Source organism: Eucyclogobius newberryi, unplaced genomic scaffold, assembly GCF_026437365.1.
Source record: "Eucyclogobius newberryi isolate DKJ021-1_F unplaced genomic scaffold, fEucNew1.0.hap1 SCAF_15, whole genome shotgun sequence".
NCBI lineage: Eukaryota > Metazoa > Chordata > Actinopteri > Gobiiformes > Gobiidae > Eucyclogobius > Eucyclogobius newberryi.
In genome coordinates, this window is record NW_027315779.1 from 19,611,075 (window position 1) to 19,634,315 (window position 23,241).

Genomic DNA, 23,241 nt, shown 5'->3' on the forward strand with positions numbered 1-23,241 from the left:
CATATTATATAAATACTTACTTACTATAATATATATAAAGAGAAAATAACATAACAAATGTCTTATGTACAGACTAAAATACAGACTAAAATCCAAGTACTGAGAAAAAACCTAAAAAACTCTCCACAGAATGTCTTGTTTAGAGACCATTGCCTCGGAGCTTTCTTGCTAATGACACTTTAATGATCTGCTTTATCAACCCATCAGTGGCTATTAGGGATGGAAGACAGACAACACAAAGAACATTTACAACAAACAACCACTTTATAACAATATCAACCAGCGTTTTCTTACACAGCCATCAACTAATGCATCCATCTCCACTACAAGACTATATGATCTAATACTGAGGGAAGCTAGGTCAGGGCCTTTCTCCACACACGTGAAGACAACGAGCCGACTGGGAGATGTTTGACAGCTTAAAACATTGGAGATGTGAGTGCACCGCACCATCATCATGGCCCAGAGATGACGGGACAGTGAATTACAAAAAGAGGTCAAGTAGCAAGCTAATGTGTCCTACTTCTAGTGTTAACTTTTTTCCATTTATAGTATGGGACTTCGCTACATCCATAGACATGGACAAGAGTTCCTGTAAACATAAATTATTCATATTAGGCATATCTTCTCTTTTTGAATGTGTAAAATAATCTGATGACGACTCAAAACTATCTATGGTGAATGTGTGACTATCTATAGTGTCCAACCCCATAAGTGCATATGACAGGAAAAACTACACATTTCACACACTAACACTATTTTTATGATTTCACTAAAAGTTGAAGAATGGTGATGATCGGAGGGGCCAATTGCAGCCTTGCTTTATCAGTTTGCCCCAGGGCAGCTGTGGCTACAATAGTAGTTCGAGGGTGGAGTGGAATTAATAATGCATTGTAAAGCGCTTTGGGTGTCGTGAAAGGTGCTATATAAATCAAATGATTAATGAATAAGTTAAGGGATTCCTTTTTAGAACCCAGCACTACTTCCTGTAATTTATATTTCAAATTGTCTTCACAAATTGCAACTTGATTGATTTAAAACTAATAAATGTTTGATTGTTTGCACAGTTCTTCTCCAGTTATTAAAACATATGTGAAAGTGTGTTTGTACAGCCTTGAAAGCCAGACAGACTTTTGGCCAATAGTGTCAAATATTGATCTGAAAAGAGAACACGCAGAAACCTCGATTAACTGTTATATAAATATACTTTTACAAGCTGCTTCAGGGCTGCTGGGGTCTTTGTGCAGTAATGAATGGTAGATACAGCTATGCGTTTGTTTTCTAGTTGAGATGAGATATTTTTGACAGAAATGTCAGACGAGCAGAGATGGGAAAATTAAATACATCTACTGCGAAAAAAGGCCACATTGATGCTGTGACTAAGTAAGTGAACTCAATTAACCTTGTGTGTCTTGGCTCTGCTCACTCTCGGGGCTGGTGAGGGGCTGGTGCTGTAGCTGACTGGAGGCGCAGATTGAAGAGGTGCACAGGGCAGGAAGGTCTGAGATAACCTCTGTGATGCGTGACACTGTATCACCTTCATCACAGGTTCTTGACACAGAAGTCAGTGACCACGCTTCAAACCCAGAAACACACTAAACGTATGATTACTCAAGTGTCACATTTCAGCATTGACGCCCAGGCTCAGGTGGAGAAATAATCTCATATCATAAAATGTCACAAATCCAATATGTGTGGTTTAGACTAGATCCAGGTCTCACACTTTCGTTTGTGTTCATGTGCTGTACTTTACAGTTACACACTGTGTGAATCACATATTTATAATATTTAATCAAAAAGTAATAGTAATGTCCAGCTACTATGCTATAACATCTGTCAATGGGCAATGCAGCAGTAATACAGAGCAAAGCTAGAATCAGACAATGACCCGTCTATGACATCCCTCATTCATCCAGTTGTAGGCCATGGTAACAACAGCTTCAAAGGTGGTCTTCTGGAAGCTCAAACCTTACTCTCTATTCTGGATAGTTCCCAGGTTTCAACCCAGGAATTGTCCAGCTCAAAAGGTATTTCTACCTTTAACCTTCTAATCAAATGAAGGAAAGAAATAACTCCTCAAATCCACCCATTACCTTCTGTGTTATGTTGCTAATAGACATTAACCAAAACCTCAACCTTTGTATAAGACTAGGGATGTCAAGATTAAGTTGATCGATAATCATGATTATTCAGGTCAGAATATAATTATTACCTGTATGTTCCTGACTATAAGTCGCACCTTTTTTCCTAGTTTTGGCCGGGGTGAGACTTATACTTATATTTATACTTATAGCAACTATTTATACCGGAGCAACTTATGTGATATTATTTGTTATTTTCACACTTGCAACCGTATTTCATACTTCTCTATACTTCTCTATAATGCATTTTTTGGCTGGTGTGACTTATACTCCGGTGCAACTTATAGTCCGTAAAATACGGTATATATAATATAAGGTGACCATTTAAAATCAAAACTAAATATGTTTAATTTACTCTCTATAGCTAAATGTAAAGTACTTTATCTGTTTTCCTGTTGTTAGAAAGGGAATGGGAAGGAAAGAAACTTCAATGTTACTGTTGATTAGGTCATGTTCCCAGTAATCATAAATGAATCAAATGTAATGCTGAAAGATGGAGTTCACATCAAACCAGATGACTAATTCCCTCTCTATGGTGCAGCTACATCTCTTTATAGATGAGAGGCAGGGCTCAACTTGCTACTTTTGTATTAGAATGACTAACTCCGCATTAGTCAGCAGAAGGATGGACAGGGTGGGATACGCAATAGAAATTCAAGCCATGTAGCCAGACAATAGCGAGGAGAATATATTACATCACAATGGACTAATGCTCTACTTATCCAACCTTACCGATAAGTCCGCCACAGTCACGATTGTAGACATGAAAATATACGTTTGAGAGAAGTAATAGTAGATATATGTGCCCTTTTTGTCATTTCTTGCTTCCTGTTGTCCCTTAAAGCAACTCAGCATCTGGCTGCTTTCCAAACAAGGCCATTATCTACCTCTTTTTCACTTCAAAGACACATCAAATGGCCCGCAGATGATGCACCCATACGTAAAAAGTGATGTTACCTTGAATCACAAAATACGTTGGAAAAGAGAAAGCAGATCCGTTGAGTTTTACAGCGAAGTTGCCTTTATATGCAAAACAAAATGTGTCCAATAAATCTTGATTTGCCAGCACCAAACTTATTTGTTTGTGTTGCCAGAAATGTTTGTCATTGATGAAATGCAGTGACAAGGAACATATGCTAAGAAATATTGCTTGATTAGGGATGCAAGCCCAAAGCCATACATCTTACTGTACATGCTACGGTCTTCCTCACCTGCACGTCCTATTACTCTGTGTTCTCATGCACAGACCAGGTGAGCTGCTTTGTTTCAAAGCTCATGTAGATATTAATAAACAGATGTGAGGTGGATCTGTGATGTAAATGAGTTGTTGATTTGCAGCTAGGGCCCTGAGGCAGTAAACAGTATATTTTCAGATACACATTTTTTCTTCTCCTAATGTGAGTCGTCAGACAAACAGTTGTGCACAACATCCCCAAACAGATTAAAGTCTAACCTGCATCATTTGACAACAATGGGCTTTTTTCAGATAATCTAACTCAATTCAATATATTCTGTATGCATGTATGTGAATAATACCAAAGGCCAGCTCATAATCGCTGTGGTCTTAGTAGGAAATTGCCTTTTTGCCGGCCCAAGCGTTGCCTGTATTTCTATTTCTTCCTCTAGCTACAGGCGGTTCAGTGATGGGAGATGATAATTCCTTTTGCACTGAGCAGTTTCACATCTAGAGGCAAAAATGAATATATACAGTACAATGGTAAAGATGCACAAACATGGAGTTGGGAAGGTCATTACAGTAATAAACAAGTGTACACATTCCTTAGTTTAAAAAAAAGTGAATTGACATGTTGGAGTGTTGACTGATCAGGTTTGGTTAGTCAGTGCAGTTACATTGTATTGTGCACTAAACAGCATTTTTGTAAATACTCAAGTCAACCGCAGTGTTTCTCAACCTGTGTTACACTGTATAACTAGCCCTCTGCAGGTTGAGTATTTATTTTATTTTGATACAAATATATTTACAGTTTTGTCCTCCTTTTGAGTTCATCTCGATTCTGTGGTTGTCAAGTGACCTACCAGCATCACGTTCTTTTGACACTGTTCATTGGACTGAGGAAAAAAAAGCACGGCAAACTGTTTTTGGCATTGGCATCCCACTTGACTTCAGAACGATGTATCTGGGTCTCAGAACTCCTGTCATGGATACAATAAATGGATACCTTTGGAGCATAGATTTGGCGACAGGGAAGAAGACCATCACAAAAAAAGCATGATGCATAAAGAACCAACAATGAAGGACTGGACCCAATTTATAAACTGACCAAAAAAATAAAATAAATAAAAGAGCCAGTTACCCATAAATACCTTAAAGGCGCAATGGACGATTTTTCGGCGATTTGAGAACGCAGGCGGAAGTGCGCATGCGCACTCCCCCGTGCGGACTGATACAACACACACGTGCGTTTGTTTATTAGCGCAACGGAGCGCATCGCCTCTCTCGTCTCCCGTAGATTTCTGTCCACTTCTGCGTCAGCTCGAATTGTCTTTCTCCGTCTTCATTTTGCCCCGTGCACTGAGGGAACTATATTAAGATAGATCCATGCGCTTAGGCACGCGGAAACGTGGGGAAGAACCGCACGCGGCTGCAGGTGAGGTAGGTGCGTTTTATGATTGATACGTGGCAGGACAAATGATTTATCCACGCCACGAGGAAATATGATAAAAAAAAATTGCTGAAAAAAAATCGTCCATTCTACCTTTAAGAATTCTTTTACCATTTCCTCGTAGTCATATTGAGGTGCAGCTGAAGCCTGGAAAATGACACTTTACCAGGTTGCGGGAGTTAAGCAATGCCACATTTGAATGTGCAGGTCGTCAGATGGGACCTGGTGGTGTGTGGGCTACGCAGCAGGGACCCATCCTAATAAGATGAGATGTGCTTCAGTCTGCGCACAGGCATGTCGATAATTAAGCTCAGCGTGCCAGTGGGAAATTATGCTAATGGCAAGCCCCTACTACCTACATCTCGAAACATTTGGCTTGAGGTGATCCCATTAACAACAGGAAAGGATCTAATATGGAAATTAGTTGAGGTGCACTGTGTTACTCTTCTGGTGTAGGATACGAAACCTTTTGTCTTCATCGGGGCGTTATTGCTTGAGTTACAAGCAGGGGGTCTTGTTTTAAAACTTAACGTGAAATTTGTTCAAAGAGTGTACGTACTGACTCAACACACATTTCTATTTCTTGTCTTTCTGAGCTCAAATCATCTTTTGAGTTTTTTGAGCGAGCCACTCATTTCCTCAAGGTTTTCTTTTTCATCACAAACTTACACGTTGAAAGACATTTAATAAATGAGACTGCAGATTTAGTTTGAGCAATAAAAATATCTTGAATTGAATAGTTGGAAGATGGATAAGTTTAATGCCATGCTGTTTGAACATTTCTATAAGATAAGAAGTAAGAAGTAATAACAAACCAAGGAGACAGGTGGCAGAGCCTTCACCACAAAGGGCAGCTTTAAATATACACATAATAAATTGTAAAGCTGGAGATGGCTGATGATGGAGTGGTTTGCCCTTTCTACAAGCAAGTAAAGTGAACCCAACAATGGTGTTTTTCCCCCTGTATTTGTATATAACAACCTGGCAAGGTCTTGGGCAAATCCCAAAGACAACCAGAAGTTTAAAAAAGCCAGAATAAACTTCACTGCCACTTTCAATTCCCAACAAAATGATGACAAATGCAAGGGATGTCACAAAACCTTATGGGAAAGTCCCGTTTGGAGGAAACTGAGGTCACCAATGACAAAATGACAGGGTGCAAAGATCAGCGGGCAAGAAAAAGAAGACAAGTCCCCTTGTTCCATACACAGACAATGACCACAAAGGATTAGATTACATGAGGACCAAAACAGTTTTCAATGAATAAGGCAACCGTGACCAAACAACCTGCTGACCTTGAACAGTGAAGAGATAAAAACAGTGAGATAGAGAATTGCACATATAGCGATTAGCACACTCAAAATAATGGGTTTCTACTATCTCTTCACCAAAGTAACTCGCACTGTCGGGCAGAATGGTCGATCAGAAATCGGGGGGGGTTACTTAAAGTTTACTTATAACATTTCTAGTGGAGGGCAGCCACTTGCTTGTCTCTATGGAAAGGTCCTGGAACGCCACAAGATCTCGCAAAATAACAAGATTTCCACAAGCTTGTGCACATGTGGAAAATGATCTCCAGGTATTAATATCTAGATTGGACAAAAATAAAGTCAAAGCGCTGGTGAGTAAGACCTGTTGAAAGGTTCCGAGAGGCAGTGGTACAATGACAACAAAATTAAAATAAATACAATATTATGGGGCCAAAATGGTAAATTAAACAAACTGCACAATTTGATTTACTATAAAATGTTAAAAATCTTGTCTTGTTGATCCAAATTCATGTTTCATCTCGTCTTGTGGAAGTTGTGTCTCGTCCAATTTCTTTTCCCCAATTTGGCATTCATTCTTTTCATCAATTACAGGTGTTTTTATTGCTTGAAAAACGTACATTCTTACTGTGAGCAAGGTTCCCGCTACTATTGTCTGACCTTTGCTGGTGGCACCACTTGCTTATCTTCAGATGGGTTTAATGCCATATTGTAGAACATTCTCTGCAAAGCATTATCATGAAGACAAGCAGGTGACACACCCTCCAACAGAAAAATTACACAGGGCACTTTTAAAACAGAATTACCGGTAATGATTACTAGATATTATCATTTTATTGCATTGTACTGTATAAACTGTAGAGTAAATAATCCCTCGACTGCTCAACGCTCAACCCTCAACGCAAAAGCATTAAGATACGTTTTTCATTCCACTGATGGGTTAGTATCCAAAACTTGGGTGCACCATCACAAGTCCATTGCATAACCAACACCACAGGCCTTTTGCCCAATGTATTCCTTTATTCACAGCCTTCACTAAAACATCACCAATGTCTCTTTGCACGTCACACCATCTCCACTCATTCTTCAGACTCCGAATCTCCATCTTGAGAGCAGTGTAGCGATGACACATGAATCTCACTCACAGCGTCCAATCTATCATCTTAATTACTTCCATTTCCATATCGCTATCTGTGTTTTATGTTGCAAATTAATTTACACCTCAGACAAATTGCTTGTCCTTGACTTCCTTATCCGTTGTGAAAGGAGCCACCCACGGAGAACGCCGGGGCTGTGTAAAGTGTGCAACCCCAACCAAACCTAATCTGTTGCTCGCTCCATCCATCCTGGTGTGCAAGATTGAATTAGCATGGGAGACAAAGTGCCTCACACGCTCCAATAGGAAAAATAAATAATAATAATACACGAGAGAGTGTGGCGATTAGATTGGACACATCAATCAAGGGTGATGAGAGGGAACAGCCGACGAGGAAGTGATGTTTTATGGAAGAAAACTAAAAGGTGTGTCACTCTGTGTGGTTTGTGCCATTGACAATAACCTTGCGAAAGCTTTTGGCAGAGGAGGCTTAACCATTTAAGACAGAAAATACTGCTGCATTTAGGATCATGATATGGTAGTTTTGGGTGATTCACATAAACATGCTTTGATCAACAAGAGATTGGATTTGTTTGATGTAAACCTATTTGTTGATTGAGTTGTATCCTCAACTAATTCCTTTAGTTTCAACTTTCCATGGTTGTCCATGTTCTGTCCTTAAAAAAAGGATTGCTGTGAGCTAAGTTTTTAAAAGCATAAAAAAAGCAAGTCTAATCTGTTCATCTGTTCTAATCTGTAAATTGGTTAGTCACCATTATGTGCTTATTGATAAATAAATGTACTACAAACAATTAATTGTTTAGATTAAAAAATATATAGTACCGGTTGCAACAAACAATTATTTTGGTAATCAATTAATCTGTCATTGATGAGTTGTTAACAACAGTTGACTGAGAAGAATCTAAAGAGATGCCGTTTGAGAACATCCACATATTATATTGAGTACAACAACATTAAAAACACTTTTTTACACATGTCTTGTGTCATTTTGGGCTGATAACAGTTTTGCCCTAAAACCTCTTCGCCCAGCACATGGGTCTGTTTTGTTAAGGAAATTATTATTTGATTACTAAATGTGTTGACACATAGATTAGATTGAAATAATTGAACCGCTTGTTTCAACCGTAGTACCATCTGAGAACCAACCTGGTTTTAGTCTGTTTAGTTCATATAAGACATTTGATTGTTACTGAAGAAATAGCTGGTTAAAATGGGATGAAGTGTATACTAACATTAGGTCGAGGTAAGAGTTTGATAAAGCAACCTAAAGAAATGGAACAGAATGTGCATGTTATACATTGTCTTTTCTTCATTCCATAAAAAAGAGAGGCAGGTGGTTTTCTTTGTTCTTGTGGGGGGTTTTGTGAAGTGGGTTGAGGAGCAATGAAGCTTTCAGCGCACCTTTAACATATATCTCCATGAAAAGCCACAATGAAGATGTAGTTGGTTTTGTTGAATAAATATGCATTTATACATAGAGAGTCACCCGCAGAGCTGTGTGATGAAGTATACGGGAGGACTCGTACCTAAGTGCACTACACCACAGGTATAATGAAAAGTGCAAATGCATGAATTCATGAGATGGGTAGAGAACTAGGTACTTTTCCAATTGACTGCCACACATTTTTCAAACAGCAGAATTTGTTTTCAATGGCTTTCTACATCCTGGGGTTAGAAAGCTCGGCTTGCCATTCAAGAGTGAAACTGTACAAACCTTGCAGCAGAAACCACTGCCATTGTTGTGCAAATTTGCATCACCAGTAGTTTTTAAAAGCCATTGCCTTGGCTTGCACGTTGTTTTGGGGAACAGGAAAGTGGTTCAGTGTGAATGTAATGCACACAAAGCAGCAGAAGACAAAAGGAAGGCTGCACCTGAGCACTGTAACTATATATGAACTGCCATTAATCAGCTGCTATGCTATAACTGTAAGCCTGTGTGTGTTGGAATGTGAGCAACGCTGAAAAAAATGAATGCACCTGGGTATGAATTTATACTACTGTGCTGCCGTAAGTGAGAGTTGAGTTTTAAATTAATAAAACAGTCAGTAATGGCACCAAACATGTGCACAAAAAGGCTAAGAGTCTTTGGTTAAGACCCTAACCCTGATTCAGCATAATAATGGATGTCATATCCCATAAACCTTCTCTTGTACCTTTACATTGGCATCTCACATTTTAGAATCAAACCAAATTGAATTTTGGCTCCATCTACTGGGACTTAGATAATTTGTACACTTGTAATGATCATGATTTGATGGCAGAAAGGCTCAGAACGTGCATAGTAACTGTATCTGGTAGTAATCTAAAGTAATCTAATGTTTATTTTTCACAAACACCAGTCTGGAGCGTGATTAGACGATGATGGACATCTTGGCAATTTATAAAGATATAAAATACATATTTATGTTGTATCGCCAAGTTATACACGTATTAACCTGCTGTACAGCATTAAGGCAGTACAGCACTTTGTTATTCTATATCATTTATATTTATAATTCGATATAATCCTTCTATACAATCCCTGAAATAATTTGAATAAACTTGATTCAGTTCATCTTCTACTGGAAAGGGGAAGTATGGGGGAGGATTGGTGTTGGTGCACACCCTGAAGATTATCAGCGGATGATATATACAGTAATATATTGAAGACTGGTGGATGTGCCTGGGCTGTATCTGTACATGTGTGTTCATATGTTTGTGTGTGTGCATGTGTGTATGTGTGTATGTGGGGAGGAGGAGGGCAGCGCCACAATAAATCCCTACAGGAGACACGAGCCCTGCTGAGCTCCTGTAATGAAGCTCTGCCCTGCCATCACTCGCTGACCCACTGGCATTAAGAAAAAATGGAAACTATTACCTTCAGCGATGACCTGACCTCGGTCACCTATACGCGAGCAGACAGAGGCGAGGAGAAGATGCACAGCAACACATCACAGACACAAAGCCTAATTTATAAGAAGAATACACCCGGCATTATAGATTGTGGACAGAGATGAATCAGAATCAGAGGTTATTCCAAAGGTGCTTTGAAAGGACATGTTTCAAAGCAGATTGTATGGAACAGTGCCCCAGGATTGTATCATCTTTGTGTGTTCTTTCGCGTCTATACATCTCGGCACTCCCCCTTTCAACGTAGCCTGAATGCATCTTATTATGAGTGTCTTTGTTGGTTGCAGATTTCCAGCAGTGTAAACAGTCTCTTCACATCTTCTATTCGCTTTTTTTTCTACAGGAAACACCCGCAAGGGAATAAACAGCATGTCTTGGGTCTTAATTCTTTGCAAATTATATTTCAGAATTGAGTGTGTATAAAGTGTCTTTGTCACTGGTGGTATTATCCACAGTTGGCTCGGTACTTCGATTAAAGTGGCTGGAAATCATTCGATCAGCAGATTTCTGGCTCAAGTTCATTACAGGAGAGAGAGAGAAGAGCAGCCACAGACGAGCCCTGTAGATAAAACAGGACAGTTGTGATTTCACTTGAAACTCACATGTATCATGAGTGTTTTTCATTTGACAAAACCACTTTGATTTTTCATATTTTGTGATAGCTTGAGGTTAATCACAGTTTATCCATCGAGATCACATTATGTTCCCCTTCACGTTAAACTCAAGTTTGGAATTTAAAAGGTCTTTGTGAACAAACTTTTTAAGGGTCTAGGTCAACACAACAAAATATTGGTAATATGTCAGTAAAAATCACCTTTATCAAGGATTTTGCTTTGTTAAATGATGTGTAAGCACTTAAAATATCACTCCTTTTAAGAGCTAATATAGATGACCACCACCCTTGCTTGCCTGCATACAATTTGGTCTGTGTGAAAATATAAACCATGCTGTTACAAGAGTAGTTAGAACAATAATGCTTTAACACAATTGTATCAATTCTACCTTCTTATTTAGGTCATGATATGGTTTCTCTGCCCTCATGTCTCTTTATTGATTCAGTCATTAACTACCCGGAGTGTGCTTGGTGCAGGTACCCAGCTACACACACAAACACATTAATGGGATCTCTTAGAGCCTTTTCTGTGCTAATGGAGCAATAACTGCCGCCTGTAGCTCACACATACACTACTCATTTAAGTAAATGGCCAGTGCAGACCTCAGATGTGTTGGAAGAAAGAGGATATGCTGCTTGCATCTGTTCTTTAATCTTAGCTCTCCATCAAATCTCTCCATCTCCATCTGTCTGAGCGTCATCTCCTATCGATCACATGCTTTCAGATCTGCAAGTGAAAGCTTAGGTAACAAAGATGGACCAGGCAAAAGGATGTAAGGAAACCAAGGAGACACATAAGGACGCTAATGCAATGAGTGCATTTCATCAGTTATTAAAAAGTCTCGGGCATTTGTGGTCGATTTCTTCCAAAAGCTCAAAGTAAATGTGGACAGGCCTGTCACGTACATCACTCTTCTGTATTTAAGACTCACATTCACATAGTATCAGTGCTTAGGGTCAAAGGGCAAACCCTGTCCACTCGGGCGTGGTAGTGGGGCTTAATCATAAACACTTATTGTTTTGCTGCATTCGCATTTACCAAGAACACAGTGACAGGATAACAGCCTTGATAGATACCAGTGTGGAAATGACAAACTGTAGTGAAAATGTAATACATTTTTAATAGGCGTAATATTTTTGTGAACATTGTTTTTGTTTATCCCCAAACTTAGACTTGAACAAGGGTATTTTAGTTATTATATAGTATCTATGAGCAGATTAAATGTAGCCCTTTCTATGGCACAATGACAATTCAAACACTAAATGTGAACCACATTGCAACAATATCATATTAGAGGACATTATGAACATGATAGCTTATTTGGAAATTATAATCAGACAGCACAGACAGCAGATAATAAACATTGTATGTTTAGGAATGCATACCTATAATGGTCTATAGTAGATCTAGGTTTTAGGATGGGAGTAAAAACGTCTTGATTTTAAAAACATTGTCCGTGCTACTTCTGAAGCCTTTTCTAGTATAATAAAACAATACAAATAAACTGGCCCAATTATTATATGTAAATACAAGTTCTCTAATAATGGTAAAGCATTTCTAGCAGTTGCTGAACCGACGAGACCACAACTCCCAATCAGCTGACTCTGTATATTTCTGTTGCTATTCCTCAGTTCGCTCCAGTTTCCACCTGACAACATTACAAATCAGACTGCATGGAACCAAGCCACACAACAAATATCTTTGTTGCCATAAAACAAAAGGTGCAGCATGGATGAAAGACGATTGTGCAATTTACACCTCCTACTGTTTAGGATGACCGATTTTTCAGGAGGAGGAGCCCAACAGGCTGGGGTAGGGGAGGGGCGAGGGGTCAGGGAGCAGAGTGGGAGATCGAATAGAGAGGCCCTGTACTTATGTGTCACGATCTGGACAGACCGCAGAGCTTTAAGCTCCAATTGGCTGAAATGACACCCTTGGTCTTTAATGGTTGAGTGGGTGTTGTTGGTTGGCTGGATAGACACTTGAAGAGATGTCATCACTGCAGTTTTGTTGAGAGGCAAAGCTGTGAGGATAAAGAATTCTGACAAAAAAATGTTTCATACTTCTGCACTAAATTCAATTAGAACCTTTGAACAACCATATTTAATTTCAAGTCTTAACACTAACCAATTAGTGACTATAAAATACAACAGCTATATGAAATCATTGTATCAGTTGTATTTTATAGTGTCTGGCAAATTAGGCATCTGAAGGCAACAGAGTGTACAGTTGACACTGGTTGCATCACCATGTAGTACTATTGTCAACTGCGGTATTTAGCTTGGCTTGTCACAATAAAATTGAATTTTAAAAGACGCTGTTGTTCATATTCAAAACACCCTGATCTTTCATATTTTTGCATTGCATTTTCACATAGATAAAGAATACACACGTGCATCTTTTAAATTAGAACCATTCAGTGATCAAGCGTTTAAAGTGAACAAATATACCACATCAAAATTGGGACTAAACTGTGGCTAAACATTGACCTAAACCTGTCTAGACTAGTCTAGAAATGATCCAAGATTTGAACAACAACAAGTTGACATCAGGTTTAAACCACAGCTAGAAGACAGACATTGATGTTTTTCCTTGAATTGGGGTTCTTAATGAAACACAAAACCATTGGATGTTATTGAAATACTGTATCTTATACTTATAAGATATAAATGTTTCCTGTATCCAAATTTTAACATATCCTAAAATGCTAAAATTCATTATTAATTCAAGACAAACTTTTTGTCCAATAGTTGTTTCTATACAGTAGTGTAAATAGTGTCAAAATTATGCCAGAAAACTTTTGAGGTGATTAATCTGCCCATGTACTCATCATTTCTCTTTGTCAGTCTCTTGAGCCTGTGGCAGTCAAGGTGCGCTGGGTAAATTAACTGAAGGCCTTTGAGTGTGTTGCTTTATTTAGCTGAAGTTGCTGGTAGCCTGTCAGCCTGTCTGCAGCACGATGAATAGACCTGTAAACACTACCAGGTGCAAAACACAGACTGCACCGCTTTAATAACAAGGCTGCGCTCGCAATTAGGCTTTAAATCACTACCTTGCGTCACACTGTGGACAAACATTTGCTCACCCCCAAAGCATCTCCCTTATGGAAATAACACAGCAAGTGTAAGAACCGGACAAACACACAATTCAGATTATTACAGAGCTGTTTTACCAACACCTACGTATTTTATCCCCATAGTAACACACAATGCCTTTGGGCCTGAAATGAGAATACCCCAAGTTCAGCTGGGGTGGGGTGTAACCAAAAAAATCTCTGGCTGTAGTAGGACTGTCTTGGCTGTCACAATACAACCGTGTCCCTTGTAGTTTCCTCTGGGACTGCTCTGGAAGGATGGGGCCCAGGGCCCTTTGCTCAGGGCAGCCCGGTCCCTGTATGACCGGAGCAGGAGCGGTTTGAATTGCCAGTTATAAGTCAAATCTGTTCCCAGTGCATGATAGACTCCACTAGGGCAGCCCTTTGTCACCGGTTCTGTTCATAGTTTTTATGGACAGGATTTCGAGGCGCAGTCAAGGGTTGGAGGGTGTCCAGTCTGGAGACCAAAGGATCTTATTGCTATTGTTTTGGAGATGATTTTGTCCTGCTTTATCAAACCAGGACCTGCAACATGCACTGAGACAGTTTGCAGCCGAGTGTGAAGCAGAAAATCAGCACCTGCAAATCCGAGGCCATAGTTCTCAACTGGGAAAAGTGGGTCTTGCCCACTCCAGGTGGGTGGTGAGTCCTTGCCCCAAGTGGAGGAGTTCAAGTATCTCTGGGGCTTGCTCACGAGTGAGGGAAGGAGATTGACGAGCAGAGTGGAACGTTCCTACTCTCACCTATGGTCATGAGCTTTGGGTAATATCAGAAAGATCGTGAGTGATACAAGCGGTGGAACAGAGTTTCCTACACAGAGGGGCTGGACGCTCCCTTAGACATAGGGTCACATGAGAGAAACACTCCATGTCGAGAGGATTTGAGGATCAGCTGGGAATGCACTGGGATCCCCAGGAGGGCAGGTGGAAATGTGTGTGTTACAGGGAAGGCTGGGCAGGGTCGCGGAGTCAACTGATAAGCAGATGACAATGGGTGGATAAATATTTGATGCAAGATATATTAAATACGTCAAAAACTACCTTCAAAAACTACGAGTTACGGTGGGTACAGTTATTGTTACATGATTTAATTTGCAGAATAGATTCGTAATTTGCAAAGGTTTTTCTTCTGGATATAGTTTGCCACAAGGGGCAAAGAACAGCGCTGTCATGTCTGTATGATTTGAATGCATTTTTTTCCTGTTGTGTGAAGCACTTTGAATTGCCTGGAGTATGAATTGTGCTCTTCAAATAAACTTGCCTTGCCTAAACTAGATGAAACCAAACATGTACCCTTGGGAACATTCCTGGTTGACTCGATAATTTCACCAGTATATAATTAAGATGCTGATAACGCTGACTAACACACAACTAGTCTTATTATTTATTACAGGACTGTGTGGCCTCCTACATACACACCACACATTCAGTTATCTCTTTAACTGCTGCACTGGTTCCCCTTGTGTCAAATTACCATGATAACTGGGTCGTTCATCACATAGACTGGTTAACATCTTCACAGCCTTTTCTAATAACAGCTTTATCGCTAAGCAACTGTGGAAATCCCCCTCCCCCTATTTTATTTCACACTTTAAATGTAATAGGGCTGGGCCTAATTTGGACGGTGGCTGACAGACAGTATTTTAATGGCCCGGACACTGGCTGAGGACTTAAGGTGGCATCTGTAGGGCCCTTATCACGTCAGGGAGACTTTGAACAGGCCAATAAACTACTATGGGGGTGTTACCATTATCATACCATCCAGTGACTGGGATTGTGCAACACAGTTCAAATTGACTGTGAAACAGAAGGACCAATCTATGCTTTCTCACTGTTTGACTTCCCAGTGTCATGAGTATAATGTAACTGCACTCTGGGAGTACTGGGTAGCATGTAATGAGACTAAGCATGGAGCTTTAAGTCATGAAATGCCTAATTATCCATTAGTCTGCATTAAAAAGTAGCAATGAGACCCAAACTGTCTCCGCACCGCAATCCCCTACTGAGCTGATGGAGAGCGGAGATCACCCACAGCACACAGGGGGGGACTGGGCCTATCAGGTGTCGGCTTTCAGAGAGGGGCCCCAGACAAGAGAATGGGGTCTAGGATTACAGTGCATCAGCCAGCCACATCAACAAAGTCACTCAATTTGTATAGGTACATTTAAGGTGTATTTCGTGTTTGTGAGAGCGAATGCGGGACAATTGATGGAAATGAGCCCATGGCTACAATCCGGCGTGTTTACGACATGTGTATCATGTATATTCATTAACACACACTGTTCCGAACAAACAAGGGGGCTATAGCCAATTTCATGTAATAAATTAAAAATTGGTCTTCCCTAGCACAAATATATTGGAAAAACAGCTCTGAATGTAAAAATGAGACTGTATTGTGCTGTCTGCATCAATTATAGAACATTTGAATCTCTGCAAAACAGGAAGTGCGCTGTTGTTGACGACAAAACTTGCTCGCTTCTGAAAGTTGTGTGAAGTGCTCATAAAGTCATTGCAGTGAATAAATGGATGCTAGGAGGAGCAACACATAAGTGAGAAAACATACGGAACGCTGCAAATAGTTTAAAATTAACTAAATGCAGATGCAAAGAACAGTGATTGAAAATAAAATAAAATAATGCATCGCACACAGTAACTGTCCAAAATGTCTTTTTTAAATTATGTTTCAGCAAATGGCCTTCGTCAGATCATTTTCCTTTTTCTTTCATTGGATCAGTATATAAAATAGTTGCAAGACTAGATGCTCATATCATCCCAAACAGAGGGAGGTCACCCAGTGAATTAAGCCCACTCTACAACATCTTATTGTAGAGGGGGCTTACTTCACTGGGTGACCTGGGTGTTTTGAGTTTTCTATCAACCCACTGGCAATAACAAAAAATACAAGGTAAGTGAGAATCCCAACAACCTCTTCATTTGAATAACATTCGAAAAAAAGAAAATAAACTCCAATATTTTGAATTTAGATGGTTGTAAAATGAACAGCAAACAAAATAATTAAATCAACAATTCACTTATTACTACAAAAACAGAACTCTCAATGTTTATATGTGGTTATATGTTTAATGTGTGTTCCTCATTAGAATCAGACAAAAGTGCAAAAATATTCACAGCACTTAACTGCTACTCAGTCTTATGTAGATTGTGTTTGTCACTAGTCATTTTCCCTCTCTCTGTTTTGGGATAATTAAGCCGCTCAATTCGGTGCCCGTCTTGTTAATGAGGCGATGCGCTGCAGACCGTGCATGTGCAACATGATATCTTGAAATTAGGAAAGCCAACACAAACTTGAGTATTGATTTAAAATATAATCTTCTCCCAAGCGGAATTAATTTTCATTTCACAGCGGGGTCAAAAGGTCATCTGGACTAAGTTTTTCCAGTCCAGGAGTGTTGCCGTGGTACTCAAGTTTCTACAGTGTGCAAAGGCTTTGCACTGCATACATTTACATTCATTAACAGTGACATTTGCGATTGTGGTACATTGATGGGTGTTTGGCTAGTACTTGCTGTGTGATTAGTTTATTGACCACTGAGTTTGGAACCCCGGTACGTGCGTTCAGGGGCATAATGGCAGTGTAATTTCACTGGAGCCAAGCGGAGATGGAGGTGACGGCGGGCTGAGGCGGCAGAGGTGAGAGACCCGGGTATCGATTGAGAGGCCAAGACAAAGTGAATATGCAGGCGTGTAAGCAGACGTGTGGACAGCTCTAGTGATGAATGACTCAAGTAAATATCACTATACCACATACAGAGAGGTCGATAACTGCATTTGGACCTTTGAAATTTATAAAGCATTCATTAGCACAGAAGTGTATAAATTATGTACCATACTTTGGCTGCTGGGCAGATGTCAGATTACAGGTCATGTTCTTAGATTAGTAGTTTTACATCTGGTAAGGCATAAATAAATAAGACATTATTAAACTTTTGCAATTCATGACAGGCAATAGAAACAATATGGTTCTTAAGTTTAATGTCAAGAAGCTTTTGGATTGAATCATAGTGTTTACAATGTTCTTTCGAGGTTTAGTTAAACAATTTCTTATTTAAGTACATAATATTTGTAATTTGTTTTTTAACAATTTGGGTTTGATTCTCTGTTAGTAATATAAGAAAGAAAATAGTTTATTTGTGTTGTCACACTCACACAATGAAGGAATTAGAAAAGCAGACTCCTGTACTTAACAAACCAAAAGAACTTTGTGGGGTCCGGGCCGCCATCTGCTACTGTGGAGCTGTTGTTGGTATTGCCTAGAATGTAGGCAGATTTACATAGATGAATGCCCCAATATGTGCCAATATGTGCCAATATTTGTGCAGTAGTAGAGGTAGTAGTAGTGATTCTGCAGTGCAGCTGATGACGCTCCTGTTTGTGTGCGCTCTGATGATTCATGGCTTTGACTGAGGCAGCACAAGATTTATATACTCTGAATTCAGCTACTAACTCAAGAATAAAAGTGAACTTTAGCACAGATCACACAAATGACAACATGGGTCTTTTCTTTTTTTACATCAAAGTGTCAGTGTGGAGAGTAGGCCGTTTAAAGCGAACACACTGCGTCAACATGCTGGATTATATCTAACTATGGACACTTGTTTTGAATCAGTACTAAAAGAAATCTGGATCTGAGAGGTTGCCACAGTGAGTGTTAAATGCCGCTTCTACTTCTGACACTTTAGTTAGCGCTGGTTTAGTTCTGATTTGGACAGAGTTGTTAAGGACCAGGATTTATTAATCTCACAATGAAATGGATTAGGATCCTTCCGTTTATAGGTTTATCTTGAAGTATATTGTAGTAGGATGTTCCACAGTATGGCATTAAACTTGGAGACAATAGCACCACCAGGCCAGATTAAAGGTCACATCTATGGAGAGGTCCTCTACTATCGCTCACAGTAAGAATTTTTCAAGATATTTTGGAGAAACAACATCTCCATGAAGTCAAGCAGATGACGGTTACTCATAACTTTTCCACCCCAGTTTAAATCAAACATTGCTCAACACTCGTCCCAACTGTTTCTGGCCCGACTGGTTAGCGGCTGCTCCTTCAGCTCTTCAGTATGCGGCAGCACACGCCCCCATCAGCGCTCCTCTCTGAGTAAATATGACCAGAGCCGTGTGAGCATGCCCCGGTGTGCTCCTTACCCCACACCACTGACCATGCACATCCCATCTCAGCCTGCTGCCATCTGCCTGTAGCCCCTAACTCACGCCAGGCCACACCACTGCACCCACTACTCCAGATGCCCCGCAGGCCAGCTGTAGTATGTTGGCAATGTCGAGGCACGCCCTTGGAATTACGAGCCCCCGACATGTCCTTTTGTGTTTCTGTCCTGAGATGTCCAAGCCAAGCCCATTATGCATGCACATCAAAATGTCACCCTCTTGCTGATGGCTGGGCTGTACAAATCTGGTGAAACGCAAATTCTTTGTGACCTGCAGACAAAATCGTTTCGAAATTAAACTGACACTAAACAAAATTAAAATGTGCAATCAGCAGTATTATCAGCAGAACAGACAAGAACAAAAACATTCTCAAGTTTAAAAATGAATAAAAAGTAACAAGCACATTCTTCCAGTGAATTTTATGTATATATTTTTGTCAAATCCGGGACTTGAACTCATGTAGAACGTAATGTGCTTAAAGTAACCCCTCAAAGAAATTTACTCTACTTTTCATTCCAATTCCAAAGTAGAAAGTACAGTTACCAGCTCTCAGATGTAGAGAAGTAGTACAAATGATCCTCACTTTAATTACATATACCAGAAAATCTTCCTCAAATACAGTATTTTTACTTTGGACTTTCCACTGCTGCTTTTCAGAACTTACATTTCTTACAAATACATAAGTTTACAAAAATAATAAAATTGTAAAAATAAAATGATCAGAAAATATTGAATTCAAATTGTTGTTATTGTTTTGGGTCCTCCCCTACATCAATTTCTCACATAATCTAATTACAAGGGATATATATTTTTTAATTACAAATGGTTTGTTTTTGCTTGTTTGTTTGACTTGAACATTTTTGACTCGAGTTGCACCATTACCCTCAAGTTACAGCAAATGCCCTCTGATTGTTTCCAAGTTTCAAGTAAAACAGATAAAAATATGACTAAACTATACCACTTACTAACACTGTATAGAGACCTAGTTTATTCAATATTTGGCTTCCACAACTTCTATTCTCCTGCAACATTCATCCGTTGCTCATTATCCATGCAAAGTTTAGTCAAAATGACACTCCTACTCTCTGATGGATGGGTTACTAAACAGCAGACATTTAAACATTCAAACAAGAGGTGCCATCTCTGTCTGTATAGATTTAGGGTAAAGGCCCGTGGCACCTGACTCTATTGAACAGCCAACCAATCATAGTGACGGGCAGCTCGGTCAAAGGCACACCTTGGCTTTTAACAGGCTTGTCCACACTGTGCCGGCTCATGTGGGAGAGCAAAGAGGAGAAAAACCCAAACATCTACCGACGCCAAAGAGGAACACTTTGCCCTTGGATCAGGGGAAGCAATTTAGACACTTTACCCTACTGCTACATTGAAATGTTTGCTATAACTATGTATTGCTTCATCGTTGCTTTAGTGAGAACTATGCTCATCGTGCAAGCAGAAGGTTTGGGTTTGTAAGTGAGGTGGAAGCAGTGAAGCAGCGGTAGTAGCTGTAATTAACAAAAAGTAGCTGTAGTTATACTAGTAGTTTTCGAGGTAGTAAAAGTTGTTCAAGTACTTTGAGAGTTGTTCTTTTTCTACTGTGACTAAAATTAAAGCAGTGATGGTAGGAGTATAGGTACTCAGTTTTGTTACTTGCAAAAGTATAGATACAGAGGCAGAAAATATACTAATATACTCACATACAGTATATTAGTCTGAAGGAAAAGCTATGAAATACATTTAATATTGTACTTTCAGAGTAAATGTATCTGATTATCCACAATGGTAATGAGAGTTATTTGGTGATCTTGATGACGAACTGTCCCGATTTCTTTGTCAATTAATGCCTCAATGTTTCTAGGAGTTTATTTTTGTTTGTTCAAAATCATGTTTCAACGTTACGGCATATTGCAATTCAAACTATAGTAGTAGCAATTAATAGATAATGCTCGTGTAATGGAAATTGTATTTGTAAAGGAGAAAACAGACAATATGGTATGAGAACTGTAAAATGTGCAGTACACAGCAATAGCAATATGATATAGTGGTGTAGAAAAATATCAATTTGTAGTCATCTGGACACTGAGTCTGTGTGTTTGTATTGGAAAAGTTGCAGTAGTTATAGCTCAAGTACTTGCAGAAGCTGTAGTCCTTGCAATATTACTGTCATTATTTCAGATGCTTCTCCACTTCTGCTGATACACAAACTCTCTGCAGTGAAACTCAGGGTTATAAGCCTTGCCATTGCCAAACAAAACACTTCATTTAAACATAAGCCATGTGTGATTTCTCCTACCTCTGTGTCTGCTCCTTTGCACTGAAGAGCAGCTTAGAAAAACCTGAATGCAAATGACCTTGTCTCGTTTAAAAGCAAACACTGGGAAATTAAATTAAGGCTCTGTGAGAGAGAAAATGCAGGCAGCAGCAGGCTGTGTATGGCTTCTTCTTTAAAACCGTACAGACTTGAGAATTGCATTTTGGTGGGGGAAAAAACACGTGTGGGAGCTCACATTTTATTGGCCAGTTATGTGTAATTATCAGACACTTTAGGAGTTCACACACAAGTTGTTGCTATTTTTTTGTTGGGAGGCTTTGAATGTAACCCTTTGTCTTTGTAATTATTAAATAATTCATGTTGTGTTGGCTCCTACTGTAAAATAACAACACACTACAAATAGCATATCTAAGAATAATAGCCTCAGTTGCAACTTGTGAACTTATTAAATTCTATCAAAGTTTTGAACAAGATTTCGTGATATTACAAGGAGGAAAGATATTAGACGTGATAATATAGCTTCAGAGCAGATTAGGGGAACATATTCAACCAAGTACGTGCAATAATAGTGTAGGAGTATTTAAGAACAATATATATATATATATATATATATATATATATATATATATATATATATATATATATATATATATATATATATATATATAGAGAGAGAGAGAGAGAGAGAGAGCATTTCTGTAAACCCTCACAGCATCCTCTTATGCACAGATATATAACATAAAAGTAATAGTAGTAACTCCCATTGGCCATTTCTGATCATTGTAAAATAGAATCACATTATGGACTGGGATGGAGGACAACAAACATCTTCCATGGATTAAGGAGGCAATTGAAATACAGAAACGTGGACAGGGACTATAAACCGAGGTGAGGGGGGCTTTTTACTCCCTCACACCTGGTATACTGTCGTGTTGCCCCCACTGCTATGAAAACATCACCAAAACTTGTGTGTATCAGTTGACAGGACACGTTGCAGCAACATCATGTGACAATTCTGAAGAAAATTATGAGTCAGCAGTCAAAACTGTCAGATGAAACAAAAAAAACAAGAGGTTTGTTCTTTCAGAAGACCAAATTAACCTCACTGGACTATTAACACAAGAGTATATTCCTAATGTAAATATGTTTGATATTGTGCAAAGTCAGCAGAATATATTCACATGTTTCTGGTGTTTGTGAGCTTTGAACATAAATATTTGTCTACACATCTCCTTAATAATTCATGCTGTGGTTGGCGCCTACTGAAAACTCCACAACACAATCTCCTTCTGAAATCCCATTAAAGCCTCAATAAATGAATGCACTCGCACATGTCGACAGTAACACATGTGCACTAGAGGTATCACAGTTGTCCACAATCTTCCTAATGACCGCAGCGCTAAGCAGACTATCGGCCTGCTGGGGCTCACTGGCACTCTCCATTATTAGAGACGTGGAGACGGAGCGACCCGATTGGCCTTCGGGCCGAGTGCTAAGCTCAGGGATATTATGATAATGGACGGTCTACAGGGGATTGCACGGCCGGATGGCATGTGCGAGCGGGTGCAATAACAACAGCTACAGCTGAACATTGCTTCTGCTCTTATCTCAATGTAATGTCACAGAATAGCTTTATTATTCGGAGACATTTCAGATTTGTGAGGAAATTGATGTTATAGGAGTTATAGGCTAAGAAGTTTAATAAAATGCAATATTTGAGCTTCTATTATAGAATTTATAAATATTGAATGATTTGACTGTTGTTTTAAGGAAAATGAGAATCAAAATAAAGAATTCTAATGACAGTTTAAATATTAATGCTGATACCATTTATATATTAGTTGTACATTATTCATCCATTTCAGTCCATTTTACTATGAAATGAATGAAAAATGGCGTTATGTCAACACTGGGTACATTTACATGGCCAGTCAAAATCAGATGAGGAGAATAATCCAAATATTAAATATAAATATTGCTGCGTGTTTAAAAAATACAAACCACAAAATGTGTCAGTTCAAGTTACTCTTTCAATA

At 39.2% G+C, this 23,241-nt stretch overlaps 1 protein-coding gene across 4 annotated transcripts in view; it reads right to left on the reverse strand.

The window, feature by feature from the left end:
* LOC140361021 (LHFPL tetraspan subfamily member 7 protein) overlaps positions 1–23,241 on the reverse strand; it is a 104,833-nt gene that overhangs the window by 3,258 nt on the left and 78,334 nt on the right. The window lies entirely within an intron of this gene.